Source organism: Gekko japonicus, unplaced genomic scaffold, assembly GCF_001447785.1.
Source record: "Gekko japonicus isolate JY-2015 unplaced genomic scaffold, Gekko_japonicus_V1.1 scaffold852, whole genome shotgun sequence".
Classification (NCBI taxonomy): domain Eukaryota; kingdom Metazoa; phylum Chordata; class Lepidosauria; order Squamata; family Gekkonidae; genus Gekko; species Gekko japonicus.
The window spans coordinates 329,582-347,274 of NW_015159739.1; positions in this window are offsets into that span (position 1 = coordinate 329,582).

Sequence of the window (17,693 nt, forward strand, 5' to 3'; positions counted from 1 at the left end):
AAAAAGGAGCATCTCCAGTCAGGGCTACTAACTGTAAGCTGTTGAATTCCTGGTGATTTGGGGGTGGAGCCTAGGGAAATCTGGGTTGGGGGGGGGACATTAGTGGAGTATCAGACCTCTAAGTGACCTTTTGTGTTTCAAAGCGTGACAAAAAAGGAGCATCTCCAGTCAGGGCTACTAACTTTAAGCTGTTGAATTCCTGGTGATTTGGGGGTGGAGCCTAGGGAAATCTGGGTTGGGGGGGGGACATTAGTGGAGTATAATGCCATAGAGTCCACCCTCCAAAGCAGCTGTTTTCTCCAGGGGAAAAGATCTCTATAGTCTGGAGAGCAGTTGTAATTCCAGTAGCTCTTCAGGCCCCACCTGGAGGTTGGCAACACTACACGACAGGCATTTGCTAGAAAGCTCAAAATAGCATCAGGAAGCAGCTGGTCAAAGGATCAGGCCAATGGTGGGAGCATCCATATCTCTTTGCAGAAGCTCCACACTGTCTACACCCAGACCTAGCACTCCTGCACAGCCCTTTCCCCTACCAAACAGTGGACTCTCATACAGGTTTTCACACATTTGACTATCATGAAGCAGTTTCGGGCAAGGTATTACAATATGCATGGAGGGAGCTGGAGAGCTTGATGGATCTTTTAAAAGAGGAGTAAGCAGCCCCCACATGCATGCTGAAAAGCTAGGGATGCCAGCCAGGAAGGGTGTTGTACCACACTCTAGAAATTTCCCCAAACGCCATGGTAAAAACCATAGATTTGGGGGTAAATTCTAGAGCATCATTTTGTTCCTGTCGCTCCATTGAGAAAGGACGGGAGCTGGGGCAGAAGTGGCAGGAGGTTGCTGTGGTGGACAAACTGGTAGGCCTATGAAAAGCCATTTCCTTAGCACACGGGGTCATTTCTCTGCTCAAGCACCTGAGGCAAGTCCTCGAAGCAGTGGCACCACCGCTGGGGTCAGCAGCATGGCAGAGGGCGATGGGCATCATCTTCCAGATGAGCACAGTTGCCAAGTAGATCAGGTGAGATTCCCTGAAGCACCAGAAATGGCCACTGTCACTTCCAGGTGGTGCCCAGTGGCAGCCCTAGATCCAACCCAGAGCAGAACATGCACAGCTCTTGTCTTCTCTCTTGCCCCACTCCTCATTTGCATGGAGGGAACTGGAGAGTTCGATGGATATTTCAAAAGAGGGGTAAGCAACCCCCATATGCGGGCTGAAAAGCTGGGGCTGCCAGCCAGGAAGGGCCATTCGGGGTGGAAACTGAGAGAAATACTGCTACCCCTCTTTTGTTTGCCAGCATGCCAACAGGTAGGCATGACTGTGCTGTTTTTCCTCAGCACTCGGGCCAAAAAGGTTGCTTGCTCCTGTTTTATCATGTTATGACCAGTTCAAACCTTATAGATTTTCCTCAGAGAAGAGACATCTCAGTTGTCTCCAACTGGAGCACAAACAAGGTGAAAGCCATGAGATCAAAATTATGGGATCAGGAGCATCTTCCAGGTTCTGCAAAATGGAAAAAGTGGCCCTTCTTCTGGAAGACCACCCAGGGAACACATTACATTTACTCACAGGAATGGACTCCAGGGGCCAGCCATGACAAGTGAGTGTGGTGGTTTGAATAAGGCCATTAGAAAGTTCTAGCACTTACTGATCTGTTAGATTTGCATCCCAGCCAATATACAGGGAGTACCACATTTTATCCTCACAACAACAACACTCTGCGGTAGATTAGGCTGAAAGTCAGCCACTGGTCTAAGATATGAACCTGTGTTTCCCCACTTCCAAGCAGGATACTCTAACCACTGCCAGCAGGTATCAGACATTTCCAAAACTGCCCTGGCTTTATAGGAACAAAGAGCCCTGCTGGACCGACCAAAGTTCCACCTGGCCTGCAGGATTACTCCATGAAGCCCACAAACACAGTAGGAAAGCAGTGCCCCCCCCCCCCACATTGCCTACCAGCAGCTGATATTTCTTCTTAACATGAAGATTCCATTTAGCTATCATGGCTAATAGCCATTGGGGCACACCTAAAGGTAAAGTGTGCCGTTGAGTCACAACAGACTTATGGTGACCCTGTGAAGTTCCACCTCACTGTTTTCAAGGCACGAGATGAACAGAGGTGGTTGGCTATTGCCTTTCTCGGCAGTCTCCTATCCAAGTACTGACCTTGCTTAGCTTCTGAGCTCTGCTAAGATCTGGCTAGTCTAGGCAATTAAGCCTACTACCTACTCTCTGTGAATTTGTCTAATTCCCTTTTAAAGTATGTAGGCCAGTGTCCACCACGACATCAAGCAGCAGTGAGTTCCATACCTTAATCAATTGCTCACCGTATGAGGAAGTTTCTCTTTCTCTTTCTTTCTTTCTCTTTCTTTCTTTCTTTCTTTCTTTCTTTCTCTTTCTTTCTTTCTTTCTTTCTCTTTCTTTCTTTCTCTCTCTCTCTCCCTCCCTCCCTCCCTCCCTCCCTCCCTTCCTTCCTTCCTTCCTTCCTTCCTTCCTTCCTTCAAAGTCTACTGCCCGCCAGCCTCCTTGGATGATCCTGAGTCCTCTTATGGGAAAGGAAAGAAACGTTCCCTCTCTCGGCTGTCTCCACACCGCATGCATAATTAAACATGCTAGCTTGCTGGATATTTGTTGACTCTGCAAGGCATCGCTCACTGGGTCCTCCTCTCCGATCCCTCCTCTCTTCTCTCTCGGGCTCCTTGCTTAATAACTGCTGAAGTCACTCCAGTGAGAGCTGTCTGCATTGGCACAACGGCAGCAACAAGTGTAATTATTTTGCAATTAAGAAGGGAGAGGGACGAAAAGGCAGCGTTAAGTACCTTACTGCACCCTTCTGAAGTGCACAGATACATTTAGAATTCTCTATCCAGATTCCATCTCCTCCTTATTAACACTGTGCAAACTAAAGCTTGGCTGTATCTTCCCAGTGAGAGAGCCACCTTGCAAGCATCGTAGTTATAGCAACAGGCTCTGCCGTTTCCACCAGGCAGCTTCTTGAGACAGTTACACAACAGCCGGCGTCACACAAAGAGTTGGGGAAAGGCTGCGAGGAGAGCAGGCAAGGAAAACACTGACAATGTGTGAGGGAACCCTGGCTGGCGGCCACAGAGAAATCCTATTTTGGACTGCCTCCCCCTGCTTTGATTGGGCTCTGCAATAACTTCCCTGCTTCCTTTTCTTTCTTTGGCATTACAACCTTCTCGCCTATTTCTCTCCCGAGGCAAACTTTCACGGGCCCCCAACTCATTCATGCCCTCTCCACACTTACTCTGGGGAAACAATGCCTCCCTCCTACCTGTCTGCCGCTGACTGAAAGCATCCCGCCAGCCTCTAACACAGCCTCTTTCCACGAGGCAACGTTGGTGTCCTTAAATTACACGGCCCTGGCTTTCTCTGAGTCACTGCAGGCAGTTCGGCTAAAGAGCCATTCTCCCTGCCTACAACTCAGAGCCCCTGCTAGAAAATCAATAGTCATTTGGCAGCATCCTGGCAGCAAACCAGCCACGTTGCGGCATCTCCAGAGGGGCAGCTTTTAGTTTCGCGTCTGAAGATCAAACAAGAACGGTTTGAAAAACCGAAACAAATCCTTCCGCTTGGGTTCCAGATGCGGGGATCCCTCAGCCGACGGCCCAGTTCTAGCCACTTCCCTTTCCCCCTTTGATTCACACAAGACTGCCTGAGGCCCTTGAAAGCTACCTGCTGCCACATAGACAGCATTTGGGGCAGGCTGAGAAATTAATGTGGATCGATTTCATGCCATACACAGTGATGTCCTTGAGAGGGGGAAAGTCCAGGGTTCCTAGACCCTGCCAGACCCCCACTCCGTTAGCAGAAGCATTTTCCTCTGACAGGAGGAACCTTCCTTGGTGCAAGAGGCACTTCCTCCGGGGGGGAGGGCGAGGGTGGCCAGGAAAGAAAGCTGGAAGCCAGGGTTTTCACTGATGTTATGCCCAGAGACAACATCAGAGGAACGCCTCAGCCTCTGTGCCTAGGGTTGCCAGTCTCTAGGTGGGGACTGGAGATCTTCCAGAATTACTACTGGTCTCTAGACCATAGAGATCAGTTCCCATGAGGAAAATGGCCACTTTGGAGGTTGGACTCTATGGTATTATATCTTGCTGAGGTCCCTCCCCTCCCTCAAATTCCTTCCTTCACAGGCTCCACTCCCCCAAATCTCCAGGTATTGCCCAACCCAGAGTTGACAACCCTATCTATGCCCTGATATTCGATCTCCAGAGGAACTGGTTGGCCACTGTGTGAGACAGAATGCTGGATCAGATGGACCACTTGTAGGGATACCAGCTCCCGGCTGGGAGATTTGGGGGTGGAGCCCGAAGAGGTTGGGGTTTAGGGAAGGGAGGGACTACGGTGGAGCGTGATGCCATAGAATCCAACTTCCCAAGTGGCCATCTCTGGTGCCTGGAAATCAGTTGTAATAGCAGGATATCTCTAGCCACGGCCTGGACCTTGGCAACCCTAACCAGTGGTCTGATCCAGTCACGCTCTTCTGATGTTAATCACTGAGAACGATTTCACACAAGAGCTGCGCCATGGTCGCGTCTCCCTTTGCCCCACTTCTATTGGTCAATTTTCCACTTGAAGCCGTGCGACTGCATTTTGACCCGCGGCTTTGCCCGATTTCCCGCACCGTTTCGTGATCCTGTTTTTTGAGGATCACGAAACCACAGGAAAAATTGGGGGAAGCCACAGCTCTTGTGTGAAATCAAGTTGAGAGTTAAGTTCCCATGTTGCTCAGGTCTTTACATTCAGTTACAGTTGACCCTGCCAACTGAATGCCAAAATGTTTACCTTTCTACATTCACACCATTACCCCCACATCAATACAGGCCATAAAAGTTTGCATTGCTAAAGCCAGCTCTGCATACTTCCAAACAAATCCCTAAGCAGGGTGGTGGGAGGAGAAGAACACGGCTCTTTCCCAGAGGGCATTGCTTGTGATAAGGGCAAAATTAAGACCTCTAATCTATTTCCAATGTGGAGGTTACAGGGGGCCACTGGGGAAAGAAACCCTGCCAGGAAGCTATGGAGTCTCATTATCTTTTATCTTGCCAGTGCAGAAAGTTTGCAGAAATCGGGCTGCTTGGCCACAAAGGAACCCTCCGAAAGAATTATGCAGGCGGTGTGCATGCTTATCAGGAGAACAAGAGCCACTCTCCATCAGCCAGCTGTGGGGCCTTGCGGAGATAAAGCTGTCCCTCTGCCCGGTGCTGACTTGGCAGATAAATCATCCTGTCCCCTCTGTGCTATTACTCCTCACCTCTGCTTGGCCCTTGCCAATTGTTAGACAATTTCCCTCGAAGAGCCAAAACAAACGAGCAAAGCATCTGCGGCCTTTCTCTCAAGTTTCCACAAGCAAAGAAGAAAGGGCAGCTGCTGAGCTTTGCAGGACTGGGGTGGCTCCCATTATAAACGGGGCTCTTCTGTGCAGCTTCCAGATGCCAGGCCATTCCGTACCTACATGAGCACACCACAGACAGAGAACTGGGAAGGTCACATGAAAATAGCCTAGAAGGGGAGAGTTTGAGAGAGTTCAAATCTTTCAGGTCCCAAAGCAAAGTTATTCTAGCTTCGAATCATATTCATAATAGACATTTCCCTAAAATGTTCCTAAATGCTGCTACTGGTGACCCTATGAATTAATGGCCCTGACCTGGATAACCCAGGCTAGCCAGATCTGGTCAGATCTTGGAAGATAAGCAGGGTCAGCACTGGCTAGTATTTGGATGGGAGACCTCCGAGGAATACCAGGGTCATGATGCAGAGGCAGGCAATGGCAAGCCACCTCTTAATGCCTCTTGCCTTGAAAACCCTACAGAGTCACCATAAGTCAGCTGTGACTTGACGGCACTTTCTACCAGCATGCGTCAATGACCTCTGTGCTGCCCCAGCCAGCGTTAACTGTAGCTTAGTAAAACTGCTGTGTATCTTTAAGGGTAGTTGCACCTGGGAATTGTAGTTCACAGTTAGGAGTCCCAGAAGCTTCCCTCTGACTGGCTCATTAAGAGTAATTTCCTGAGCTCAGAGGCACAAAGATAGGAGTTTTATTGTTCTTTTCCGTTTCTTTGTCCATCAACCCTTACTGCAAGGAGAGGGGAAGCCCATCTCTTTTCTCACCACGGCTATAGAACTGACCTAGATCACAAGATGTAACTTTCCACCTAGCTATCAGCTTGATTGTGAGTAAATGATCTTCTGAATGTGTGTGATGTTAAATAAAGATGATTTAAGCTCTCCTCAGTGGTTGTGTGTTGACTCATACCTAGAAAGCGTTGGCTTAGCGTAGCTTGTGCTGGACACGACAACCTCCCAAACATCATGTTGTTAGCAGCCTTGCTCAGGTCTTACAAACTGAGGCCCATGGCTTCCTTGATTGAGCCAATCCATCTTATGCTGGGTTTTCATCTTTTCCTGCTGCCTTCAATTTTTCCTAGCATTGTTGTCTTTTCCATTGAACATGCATGTGTACGCCCATAAAAGGCCACCATAGACTTTCCAATGGGAAGGCACAGAGAACTAGAGTTGGTGGAAGGAGTTGAACAGATGCACAAATTCATGTAGTATCCTTGTTTGCTATTCTATTCTGTATCTAGTCACTATAGTATGAGATCCCTCTTAGATCCTAGCATCAAAGTTGTTGAAAACGTTAATGCAAACACAGTTGCCAGCCAAGCATACCCTGATTGATCTCACTGAACTCCCTTGCCTGATCATACACATCTTATTGTTTGGTGCCAGGTTTGAACACTGTGATGAGCATCTTTGTGCTCGCACAGTAGGTCCTTGTACTACATATTCAATTTGTGGCAAACCATGGAGGATCACGAACTTTTCAGCGCTAAATGAACTGGTTCAGTTTGTGAAGTTTATGACAAGACAGAATGCCCCCCCCGTGTGCTAGAGACATAAAACTCACAGACAATCTCTGGATGTCTCTCCTTTACCTGCCCTCAAAGTTTGGAGATGATTGGATTTACGGGTTCCAAGTTATGGGCCCTCAAAGAAGGTGCCCCCAGGAAAGTGCTTTCCAGATAAATGACAGGTTCAGGTTCAGGTTCAGGAGTGTATAGAGCAGATCCTGTGCAACCTAGAAGCAGTGCACTTGTAGAAGATCTCCAGCTGACTTTTCTCTACCTGCCCACCAAGTTTGGTGAGGTTTGGATTTACAGGGTCCGAGTTACGACCCCCCAAAGAAGGTGCATCCATCCTCCATCATTTCCAATGGAAGAAAAATATCAGTAAAAAAAAGAGCAAGGGTGATAGAAGGCCAGCAGAACACAACGTCCCCGAGAATCTCTGCAGTAGAAACTGAAGGTAGGGGGCATTTTTGCAAGCCCAGCAGAACCAGTGCAATGTGCCCAGCAGAACCAATGCCAGTGTGGCACTGCAAACCCAACAGAAAAGTGTTTTGGGGGGAAATGTCAGACACAGGTTCAAAAGTCTATAGAATGGACCCCCTGCAAACTACATACAACAAATGCACAGTGAACCTCACCCTGCTGCCCACTCCTCTACAGTCTATCTGAGTTGAGGGTAGATTGTATTTCTGGGGTCCCAGTTACAGTCCCCCCCAAAAGGTCTCCCCAGTGCTCTCTCTGGAAAAGACAGCTGCAGTTACAGCAGTCTACGGAATGGCTCAGAAACAAGACAGTGACACCAAACTCAAAGGGAAACTTCACCTGGGCAGCTCCCCACCCCCACCAGACACTAGAAGCAAGGCAAGCACCCCCCTTATGCTTGCAGGCCTCCCTCCCAGTCTCCAAAGACAGATTTGGAATGACAAAAAGGCAAACATGATAAGACTTCTGACAGGGGTTCCCCAAAGTAACCCCATGACAGCTTGGTGGGTACCCCAGCCCCATTAGACAAGCAAGGGAAGCATGCCCACAACTCACACACTCTCACACTCTCACAGCCCCCCCCCCCCATGCTGAAGCAATTTAGTGTATTCTTCTACTCTGCAGAGGAAACACCTGTCCAACCAGCTGGGTCACTCACAATTCTCCAAAGTCAGATTTGGAATGACAGAAAGGCAGACATGACAAGACTTCCTACAGGAGCTCCCCAAAGTAAATCCACAACAGCTTGGTTGGCACCCCAGCCCCCCCCCCCAACAAGGGAAGCATGCCCACAACTCTCACAGCCCCCCTCAAGGGCTGAAACATACAATTCCTGAGCACACCCATCAACCGCAGTGAATTTTTCTACTGTGCAGAGGAATGGAAACACATGTAAAGCCAGCCAGGCAACCCCCAAATCTCCAAAAACACCACAACAGCTTGGCAGGCACCTCTGGCAAGCACTAGAAGTCAGCAAGGCATGCCAACAGTGCTCCCAGGCCCCCTCAGGCCCAAACACATAGATCCTCTGGTCATAGCCCACCCCTAGGTGAAATTTCAGGTTATTCACCATTAGCAGAACACATTTTACAGATAAGAGATCACCTGTCGTGAATGATACAAGTGCAATGGAAAGGGGTAGTCAAATGGGGGCTTGCTTGGACAAGCAGAGTTGGTTGAGGTTTGCTTACAGTTAGGTTCTTCAATGGGCTATGGTTGTAAAGAGCCTTTCTTGGAGGGGCCTCCTTGTCCCCCTCCACTTCTCCCTGCTGAGAGGGAGTGGGCCTCTTCTTCCTCCCCCTGGCCACCACTCTTTTCTCTGGCAGCAACATAGAGGGGTGCACCCTTTACAGGTGCCTGCGGAGGACGGAGCAGGACAAGTGTTGGGGGTTTGCACCCCTCCAGGTATGGGTGTGGCACACCTAGCACTCTGCCACACAGGGGTCATTGGGGAGGGTAACGGGGGCCCAAGATTGGACAAGACGGGAGAAGGGACAGGTGCTTACTGGCACTGGGCTGGGAGGGGACACGGGGGTGTACACAAGGCAGGAGCAGCAACAGGGAGTTGTGTGGAAGGGGAGGATGCTTCCCCCTTTCTCTGAATCACCGCTGTCACAGTCCTTCTCTCCAAAGAGTGTTAGCAGCTGCTGGTCTCTGGGCAGTGCTAACAACTCTTTTGCCTCTATGGAGAATCCTAGAATGAGATCAGGGAAAGGAGGCTCTGAGACCCCGGGTGATTGTACATGGAGTGTGAAGGACGTCTTTGCACCCACTTTTACCCTCACGGCACAAAGGTGTTCACAGTCAGGAGGGTTGGAAGGACTGGCACTCAGCCAAGTAGCTAAGCTGCTCTGCTCAGTGTGAGCAGAGAGACAGGGTGGTTCAGAGCCCTGCCTAACACTCCCAAACCCCAGCAGGGGAGAGGAATTCACAATCAGGATAGAATGTGCTCTGCTAGTCTGCTTTTAACAAGTTCCCTGCCTCTCTGTGTGACTGCCAACAGCCAAAAGAGGAGGGGTATGGAGCTGAGTGGAGGGTAAATCGAACATTCTGATCCCATAGAGCAGAATGGGAACCCTGTTATTTGCAGCCAACAGTGCCTGTTAAACTTTGGAGGGCTCCTATTGGTATTTCCAAGGCTGGAGAATTCTGCCCCACTTCAGGGTTTTGTAAACAATTTAATTGAGTGGAGACAGTCTGTCTGGAAATGTATCCATTCACAAACTACGATGAACCACCACGAACTGCACCAAAGTTTGTGAAAGGTTCGTGCCAAGTGCCCTTCCACGAACATCACTTCACGAACCACGAGCCAGCTAAAATTCCTCACGAACTTTACTCCATGAGCTGGTTCATGGCCATCCCTAGTCTTGTTAAAGTAATATTTATGTTGCAGTTGTGGATGCTTCTGAACTTGTGTGGTTCACAAGAAAACCTTCTCGGTCACCAGAGAAAGGACATATATTCCAGAGTTATCAGGCTATTAAAGTGACCTTCCTGATGAGCACATAATTTGTCTGTTTTTTGTGCCACTGGCAGTTTCTATCATGATTGCAATAACTGTTCGCAAGATTCATTACCTAGTTTCATACGTGCGCCATGCACTCCTATTTAAAGGAGTCACCTGAGCAACCAACCAATCAATTCAAAAGAAAACAATTTTAGCTGTCAGTCTGGGCACCTTGTGCCAAGAACACTGCATTGCAACATGCTCCAGGACACATCTCTTTAGTAACTTCAGAGTTTTAAAAACAAGGCATTTTGCAGTTCAAGAAGAACTACAATTCCTGTGAGTCTGTGCAAGAACTCACATGCGTGAGCAATCTTGCCCCCATGGGTTTTTTTTTAATTTTAAACCTTGAATGCAATAGCTTTGTAGTTAGTTGTCACCCAGTTCTATATTTCTTTGTCTTAATTTCCAAAAGTTGCCTTGACTGACATAAGCTTTCTTGAAGCTGTGGTTAAGTGTCTGAGAGAAATGGGAGGGAGGCTTAAACCACAAGTGGCTCTGATTGGAAGGGCAAAGATACTACCAGTGATTGATTTTTGCCAACTTTAGAAGAGGTAAGATTATCCCTGACTGATCAAGTAAAGAGCCTGTGGGTGCTCTTGGACCCAATCTTGTTGATGAAGAAAGAGGTTGGTTGTTGCTGCTGCTAGGAGCACCTCCTTTCAGTTACATCTTGCTCATAAAGCACCTGGCCCTTACCTTTAAAGCCCTTTACAATCACGGATCCTCATACCTAACACACCACACCTCCCAATATACTCCAATGCACCAGTTGCATTCCTCAGATGATCTTCTTGCTGTTTCTTACAGTCCACTCTCTTAGAGGACTCTCTGAGGACTGGAAGGTAGCAAATGTCACTCCCATCTTTAAAAAGGGTTCCAGAGGAGATCCGGGAAATTACAGGCCAGTCAGTCTGACGTCGATACCGGGTAAATTGGTGGAAACCATTATTAAGGAAAGAATTAGTAGGCACATAGATGAACAAAACCTATTGAGGCAGACTCAACATGGGTTCTGTAAGGGAAGATCTTGTCTCACTAACCTGTTAATGTTCTTTGAGGGGGTAAACAAACATGTGGACAAGGGGAATCCAATAGATATTGTTTACCTTGACTTCCAGAAAGCTTTTGATAAAGTTCCTCATCAAAGGCTCCTAAGCTAGCTCAAAAATCATGGGATAAAAGGACAAGTCCTTTTATGGATCAAAAACTGGCTAATTAATAGAAAACAGAGAGTGAGTATAAATGGGCAGTTCTCTCAGTGGAGGGGGGTAAGCAGTGGGGTACCGCAGGGATCAGTTCTTGGTCCACTGCTTTTTAACTTGTTCATTAATGATTTGGAGTTGGGAGAAAGCAATGAAGTGGCTAAATTTGCGGATGATACGAAGTTGTTCAGGGTGGTGAAAATCAGTGAGGATTGTGAGGCACTCCAAAGGGATCTGTCAAGGATGGGCAAGTGGGCATCAACATGGCAAATGGGGTTCAATGTGGCCAAGTGCAAGGTGATGCACATTGGAGCCAAAAATCCTAAATATAAATACACATTGATGGGGTCTGAACTGGCAGAGACTGAGCAAGAGAGAGATCTTGGAGTTGTAGTGGATAACTCACTGAAAATGTCGAGACAGTGTGTGACTGCAATAAAGAAGGCCAATGCTATGCTGGGGATTATTAGGAAGGGTATTGTAAACAGATCAGCCAATATCATAATGCCGCTATATAAATCAATGGTGCGACCTCATCTGGAATACTGTGTGCAATTCTGGTCACCACACCTTAAAAAGGATATTATAGCTTTGGAAAAAGTGCAGAAAAGAGCAACTCGAATGATAAAAGGGTTGGAACACTTTCCCTATGAGGAAAGGTTAAGGCGCTTAGGGCTCTTTAGCTTGGAGAAACGACGACTGAGGGGTGACATGATTGAGGTTTATAAGATTATGCATGGGAAAGAGCAGGTAGAGAAAGAGGTACTTTTCTCCCTTTCTCACAATACAAGAACCCGTGGGCACTCCATGAAATTGCTGAGCGGTCGGGTTAGAACGGATAAAAGGAAGTACTTCTTCACCCAAAGAGTGATTAACACTTGGAATTCACTGCCACAGGAAGTGGTGGCAGCTACAAGCATGGACGGCTTCAAAAGGGAATTAGATAAGCATATGGAGCAGAGGTCCATCAGTGGCTATTAGCCACAAGGTATAGATAGGGACTCTGGGGCAAGTGATGCTCTGTCATCTTGGTGCTTGGGGGGGTCAACAGTGGGAGGGCTTCTAATGTCCTGGCCCCACTGGTGGACCTCCTGATGGCACTGGTATTTCTGGCCACTGTGTGATACAGAGTGTTGGACTGGATGGGCCTTTGGCCTGATCCAACATTGGCATCTCTTATGTTCTTATGTTCTTATTGGTCCACACCTCCTTAGCTTAAGAAAGGGTTTTTCACTTGTGGAACCAGTGTTATGGCATCCCCTGCCCAAGGAAGAGCAAAGGACACAATAACGTCCTGTTTTCCGTAGGGCACGAAAAGGTTATTGGGGTATTTGGTTAATATAGCAGTTTGCCTAGTCATAGAAGCATGATATTATGTGCAGTAAAATAAATCTTCCAAGAAGCACATTGCATTTGTTCAAGTAGATTCAGTTCACATTCAGGTTGGAGAGAGGAGAGAGAGAAGCCTAATTTCCAGAATACTGTCCCTGTCACAAGTGACCAGATAATATGGTGTCACATATGCAGAAGTATGACCAGATAATATGGTGTCACATATGCAGAAGTATGAGGGCATTGTTTCTACAGGAGAAACCAGTAGAGACATGAGACTCCATGAAGAGCCATGTGAAGTTATGGGAGAGAAGAAAGGGCACACAGAGAGGGGTGGGCCAGAGGGCAGCTCCCAGCCTAGGTTAAAACAAAGAGAGGAGATAACACTTATACACTTAATGTGATGTAGTGCTGCCCCCCCCCCAAGTCCAGGTATACTGAGTCACTCACTCCAACAAAGGTATCCTACTTCAGACAGCCATTTTCAGAGGCTGTTGAATTTTGTAATGAAAGTCCCTAACAGTCTGCTGAGCACCTTTAGGCTGCTTCAGATTTGTTGTGTGCATTGATGGGATTGTTATGTTAATTTTTATTAATTCATTTGAAAAACATTATCTCCAGCTACGCCTCTACGTGAGGCTGATCCCAAGGTAAAACACAACAAAAATCATAGAAACAGCAAAAAGTCATTAAAACAGACACATCATCCAAAGCCTGGCCAGAGCATTAAAACATCGTGAAATATTCAGCAGCCTAAAATGATTCTCATAAAATCATTTATTTTATCTCAGTCTGGTGCTGCATCCACAACCTATGCAAGATATAAATAATCTAATAACATTTAAAAAATAATATTGTGGAAAGTTACCACCTGGTAAATGGTTGTCTATATTCACCCAGTATCATATTTAAAATTTTGTAAGAGTTTGAGTAAATTTTCCCACCTTTTCAGAACAAGCACTGAGCGATGTGTTCTAGTCAATAATTTAGTGTGCCTAGGTGGCAACATAATTATGTTACCATAGCGCTTTAGGCCAGCATCTGGTAGAATAAGGTTCTATGAGTTTCTTAGCATAGGCTGAATTTAAACACATTGGATCGATTTGAATCAATATGACATGTATACACTTCAGGGCTTGGCTACTTTTAAATCAATTAAAGTCCTTATGACTTTATGATTAGAACCCCAAGGTTATAAAACATTAATGTAAAAAAAAATCCTGGTTTTATAAAGTGGAAAGGTAAAATCCCAGAGTTGTGTTTTGCAAAGATCACAGGAATCATTATATAAGCTTCACTGAACAAACAAGGTAAGGGCCATTAGGCTGTAAATTGTGAATAGCTGGATGCAGGGCTTTTTTTTAAAAGAGAGAGCCTGTAATTAGGGTTTGCCCGGCCAGTTAAATGAAAATGAGGAATTAGTAGCCTTCAGCAAAAAGACGGCAAGAGAAACAGATGCTTCAAATGAAAATGTAAAGAATAAAGGGGCTGTTTGTACAAATAAATACAGAGACTTTGTTTTTAAGAAGAGGAAAATAGCTTGACTTACCATAGCAGCCACATGGAAATCTCAAAACTCTCGGACGGTCTCAGCCTGGAGGGAAAAAAGATGGGACCATTTCATCATGGAGAAAATTGCTGAAACTTCCAATCATTCCTCATCCAACTCCAACAAATCTTACGATAGATTCATCAGAGCCTGATTTCCTCTTCGGCAATACATGGCAGATAACGAGATTCTTCCTTCGAATTCTAATTATAATGCTTGGCTTTACTTCTGAACAATAGTATACTTAGTCTGAACACTCTCATTAGGTTTGTTGTGAGTGCTCTCTCTCTCTCTCTCTCTCTCTCTCTCTCTCTCTCTCTCTCTCTCTCTCTCTCTCTCGGTATTAAAGTTGACTTCACACCTTGACACTCCTAATACCTGGATGACATTATAGTTTTTAAGTTGATCACTGTTCTGCATCATTGTTACAATGTCTATTGTTTTATTATGGTAACTTTCATATTTCTGGTGAATATTGTTGTATTGCCTGAATTGCCTTCAATAAACGAAATTTAAAAACCAAAAAAAGAAGAGGAAAATAGATCTTGAGGCAAACACATAATAGCCCCTATAAAGAGAGGCACCCTGACCTCTAAGACGGAGTACTGGGCAGAGGGTAAGGCTCAGAGCAAGGTTATCTTAGTATATGTTGGAGCTCAGACATGAAGGTAATTTGGTGACCCTGGCCTATGTTCTCAGCCTAACCTACTTCACAGGACTGTTGTGAAGATGAAGAAGTTCCCACTAAGGTATGCCACCTTGAATTTCTTGGAGGAAGGGAGGGATGCAAATATGTTGATAGAACCAGAAGTAGTCAGGAGATGTCTTGTATCTGAAGCTGGTCAATTCCTGCCCCGCTCTAGACACCACTCATCCATTGGACCAGGATGATGGGAATGATGTGTGGAGGCTACTATTTGCTCTGCAAGCACTTTTCTGTTGTGGACCCACTCTCTATTTTTGCACAGTTTAGATCATATTGAATATTGATCTGTGGGAGAGTTGTTTTCAAAGTTTAACAAACCCAGACCCCCTATTTTGATTTTATTTTGTGGACTCCTGAACTCTCCTCCCTCGTTGCTGGTGCCCATCACCACATGCTGGATAGCTTCTTTTCAAAATGTGGACATCCATTTGCATGTAGGCCATGAAGGCCTCTGTCCCTCATCTCATCCAAACAACACAGGGAGACCCATATCAGCTATACTTTAAATGGAAGGGTCAGTGAAATGTTTGTAATGTTAGTATGTGGCCTGTAAGGTAAAATCTCAGAGTGTAGTTGCTTCTATCAGGCCACAGCTCAAATGGCCCTGACCCATGTTCTCATCCAGCTCTCATGATTAGAAGGACTTTACACTGGTGACAACAAGAAATTCCATCATGGTTATTAACTTCTAACTCATTGCCTGCTGAGCAGGAGTGAGAAGAGGCCTGGGAAAAAAGTACAGAGTTACTTGTAGAAATGCGAGAGGTCAACATCATTCATACAAAACCTGAACTTCAAGTATTTGACTGAAATCTATGGCTATTATTTACTATGGACACATAATAGTGTGTCTCCTATTTGCTGAAACCCTTTGCACAGGAAAATAGAATGAAAACCAGCTCAGTTTTATATCAAAACTGACTATAATGAGTGGATTAGGAGACACCTCGAGCTCTTCCATATTCTCGTTTTCCTCACTTGTGCATTCTGGGGGGAAGGGGGTTCTGTTCCACACATGTTTTTCTCCCTCTAGTGGTGGATTCAATATTACATCACTTCATGTCCAGCATGTCAGATATAAAGCTATGTAATATTGAACCGACCACTAGAGGGAGAAAACACATGTGGAACAGACCCTCCCCAAAAGCAACAGGAACACACAAGCGAGAAAAATGAAAATGTGGAAAAGCCCCTTCTTGGGACCTCTCAACCTTCAAGAATTCATAGAGATGACCTATTGGTTCCTGGTGACCAAACAGTGTGTTTTCTGGCTAGAGGTTATCTGGGAGCTAGATGTAGTGAGATAATTTATGATTTAGATACATGCTCTAATTTTTAACGGTTGTTTGAGGAATTGTTCTAAGTTTATGTGACCTTAATTAAAACTAGAACAAAGTTTAGAGATTACTGTGTGAGATCTTTTAGTTGCTCTTCATATTAAAATTTTTAAAGCCATTCCTCATTCTGGTAGTCTTTAGCTGTGGACCCAGAAATATTACACTAGGTGATTGCAAGCAGCTGCTGTATGAGGAAAAGAGAAAGAAGCTCATCAGGTAGAGAATCCTCACCCCATTCAGAGAAAACTGAGAGGGACCTTTTTAAACATTACTCAGATGGGCACAAGAAGGGGTTGATGTCACAAAGGATTTGTGCACCTCACCCAGAGTACCCTCATAGACCCACATGGGTACTCAGACAAAACTTTGGGGAACACTACTCTAGAGTAAGGGTCTACTACAACCAGACTATATCAAGATCCTGAGCAAGAGATCAACAAAGAGCCAGTAAAGGTGAGTCCATTTGCATAACTGAAGCTATGCAATTTAAAGGTTATTGGTAATTGACATATGAAGTGAAAAATCCACAAAGTTCTCTCAGCCCAAACACCAATTGTTGAGAGTCCTTTTTAGGAAGGGACACTCATAAATTCTCAGAGTAAGTAATAAATATACACAAGAGCACCATTGGTTTAGTGCATGGGTATAAATCTGTGCATGGATTACACTGGATTACTGATCATGGTTCACCTCTCATTTCCTTTTCTGTATAGCCTCTGTAGCAAGCTCTTTAGCCCCTCAAAAAAAACTTTGCCTGTGATTCTGTTCACATACTGGTTATTTTAGCATCCCGCCCAGTACTCCAATATATCTTAACTGAAAGATTTTATTTTCTTTTTTTTAAAAAAGAGCTCCACGTGGTTCTATACTGAGATACATTTGGGCCTGGAGCCACAAACTGCAGCCCCCTGCTCTAGGGGGCTGGTATTCCAAATCCCAGGTTTTGGGCCAAATTGGCTTAGACCACGAATCCACCTGGTTTCCTCCAGCTCGGTGATTCTATGCACACATTCACTTGGCCAGTTGTATAGAAATTTTGCTTTCTGTAATCCATGCCTTCTCCTGTGATTACATTCTGATAACATGCTGTGTCTTATTTCCTCTCACAGGCCAAATGGCCAACCATTTGGCCAGAGAAACTTTATAACCATGCCATATAACCACACATTCTTTCACACCTCTAAGGGAAGAGGCAGACCTGATGGCTCCTGGCTCTGCCTCACATGCAAAAAGTCACGTAGGCAATGGAGAAGCTGGAGTTTGGGGACATGTGACTGCAGGTGTGGTCTCCAAACTTCTAGCCTATCCCCACATGCAACTATGACAACCAACAATTGGGCACACCACGCCCACTCGCAATTGGCTAATAGCCACATCTAATTTGTGACTGGAATTGGGCTATAATTGTTTGATCCCAATGAGAGAGACTCTCTTGCTTTCTGTTCCTGCTCTCTCTGCTTGTTTTATTGCACCTGAAATGCAGCCCTTGAGGCACAAAGGGTGGCTTTGTGAACTGGATGCATGCTTGCACAAGATGGGATTCCTACTCAAAATCGCTTGGTGCTAACTGGATTATCACAATGGACAATCTTGAACTCTTGGATGATATCCTGACTTGGTAACTATGAATCATTAATGTTTAGTTAAGGCAAACAGCCCTAGCCTTTGTTATTTTGTAGACTCTGGTAGTCTG